Source organism: Protomyctophum bolini (assembly GCF_963924005.1).
Source record: "Protomyctophum bolini genome assembly, chromosome: 11".
In the NCBI taxonomy this organism is placed as follows: domain Eukaryota; kingdom Metazoa; phylum Chordata; class Actinopteri; order Myctophiformes; family Myctophidae; genus Protomyctophum; species Protomyctophum bolini.
Genome location: NC_137872.1, coordinates 38912813 through 38915304, shown reverse-complemented (window position 1 = coordinate 38915304; position 2492 = coordinate 38912813). Strand labels below are relative to the sequence as shown.

General features: G+C 40.8%; 1 protein-coding gene across 1 annotated transcript in view; it reads right to left on the bottom strand.

Annotated features, from left to right (window-relative positions):
- LOC308323462 (testis-expressed protein 2-like) overlaps positions 1–1483 on the bottom strand; it is a 55266-nt gene extending 53783 nt beyond the window's left edge. The window contains exon 1 of the mRNA XM_080775191.1: positions 1332–1483. The gene's annotated coding sequence lies outside the window, so the exon portion shown is untranslated. The remainder of the gene's footprint in view (positions 1–1331) is intronic.
- Between the last annotated feature and the right edge of the window lie 1009 nt (positions 1484–2492).

Sequence of the window (2492 nt, the reverse complement as noted above, 5' to 3'; positions counted from 1 at the left end):
ACGACTTTGTCAGGGGACAGGGTTGGGATATCCTTTATAGGACTTTAACAATTCCGGTCAAGGTTAAAAATGTTATTGCTCCATGGCGCCTTGTGAAACACAGTAAAACACACGCAATGAAAAGTGCCGTACGATAATAAAAAAATTGTTATTTATGGCTGTGATGAAATCATCTCCAGAGAGGAGAGGAGAGGAGAGGAGAGGAGAGGAGAGGAGAGGAGAGGAGAGGAGAGGAGAGGAGAGGAGAGGAGAGGAGAGGAGAGATATATTATTTTATTTGAAGCACTACAATTGTTTTTCTCTGCACTGTATAGTGTACATGGCAGTCAACAAACATCAGGCTAAAGTCACTATTTACCATCATTTGTTGAAAATGGTTTGTTTCATTACTGTGATTTCATTGTAGGCCTATAAGTAAAACATTCTTAAATAGTTAATAGTACCATTCTTAAATAGTTAATTGGGAGAAGAGAGGAGATGGGGGACACATGGGGAGAGGAGAGATGGGGAGAGGAGAGGAGAGATGGGGAGAGAGATGTTGGCTCTTTGCAGTTCATTAAAGGCTACATGGAATAATGTGCTGCTGCTCGACCCAGACTGTCTGCATCATCACTGGTGCATCCACTGATTCCACTCACAACCATAGCACAATTAATCCTACTCACATGGCAGCTCTGTCTGTCTGTCTGTCTGTCTGTCTGTCTGTCTGTCTGTCTGTCTGTCTGTCTGTCGGTCTCTTAGATAAGTCAGTGTAATAGTGTCATTATGTCAAACAGTGTCGTTCAATCAATGAGCATTTCCAAAGATTCTACATATTTTCAGCCAAATTAAAAAGCTGGGCTTCAGCAGAGAGCAATAACTATACTGTCTGGTTGTATAGCCTACCGTCACTGTTACAACATCAGCTCAGCTGTATTGTCAGATCAGATTTGACATAATTAGGAGGACTGCGCTTGCTTTGCCATATTCTAAGCGATGCGTTTACAGCGTTTTGGACAATTGTTAATCTAATAGCTACATCCCTACGTTCTACGTTATAATAACCATCGTAACAGAAAACGCCCCCCTCCTTTTATCGGCCGTTTCTAAAGGCTTTCCTCCCAGCAGATACAGCCTATATCTGCGTTATTATATCTTCTATAGGCTACTAAAGAAAGCTCTGATATGAACTGGACTATTTTCAGCCCAACGTCACACACAAAAACAACAACAGCCCACATTAAAGATAAAACCGACTATCCAACAAAGCCAAGCAAGCACAAAAAACAACAACAGCTGTCTCTAATCTATAATATCTATTCTAATGGTACGGTAGGCCAGCTATATCTTACCGTGAGGTCGCATCTTCATTCGGAGGCCATCATCATCGCGGTGGTTATAGTTTTAGAGGCTATATATTATATAGTAGACCGTTGTCAATCTGCGTTAGGCTGGCTATTAATACTCCGCGAGGAGGAGGAGGAGGAGGATGTTTCGCGACGGCAGTGACAGAGGAGGAGAGAGAGGAGAGAAAAGGGAGTACGGGCGTTTCTAATCTACAGTCTACGAACACGTAGGCCTACACTGTGAAAACCCTGAGACCTGGCTGAGACTGACTTCACTTGGTTCCAATTGTACCACATTCGGAGTTATAGCCTATACAGATGGATACATTAATTAACACTGAGGAAGAGGTCGCGGGTCCATTAGGTTCCATTTTCTAGGAGTTATTAGGCTGGGCTACGCTATATATTCAGATTACATTTAATGATTTGCAGGTGCGCCCATACGGCCATACGAGCTGTTCTGTATCCTGATTCCTACCTAAATAAATAATAAAACAGCATCCATCCAAGAACAAGGCTATAACGTTAAAGTATAGGCAAGCTGGTCCATTTGTATACGAATTATATGCCTATCTGTTTTTTCCCTTCACTCTTTGATTTATTATGAATATTATAGTCCACCTAGGTGGGAGTTTGTTGTTGTTAGGTCAATCACTAGCCACACCCCCAATTTAAATCTCCCCTCGTGACAATCAACTCAATTGTCCATAAAGCATAATTCATAATATAATGATATTGCACCAAGACTGTGTGAATTGCAGTGACATATTGCGGTTAAGAGCTAAACATGAATCGAGAATCATACATTTATTTTCTTTTTTCTTTCGTGGTGAGAAGCCTGATCTGCCAACTATTTTCTAATGGGTTCATTAAATTAATCTTAACGCTGTAGTTTGAGCTGTCCAGATGACATTTGCTTGGATACATCGCCACCTACTGGTTGGAAATGTTCATGCAGGGGAGTCCCCAGTAAAATTGTCAATAAAGCACTTTATCCATTTAGCCTATATATGTTTCAAAAATAGCACATCTGCTATTTTTTTATGTTTAGCTTTAAAATCGCAAAATACACAATACATTTGGGGGTCCTAAGGTCCTTGACACCAAAACGTTTCAGAATCACTGTTAACCTGTACTTTTGGAATATCAAGCCAGAACGGAATATTT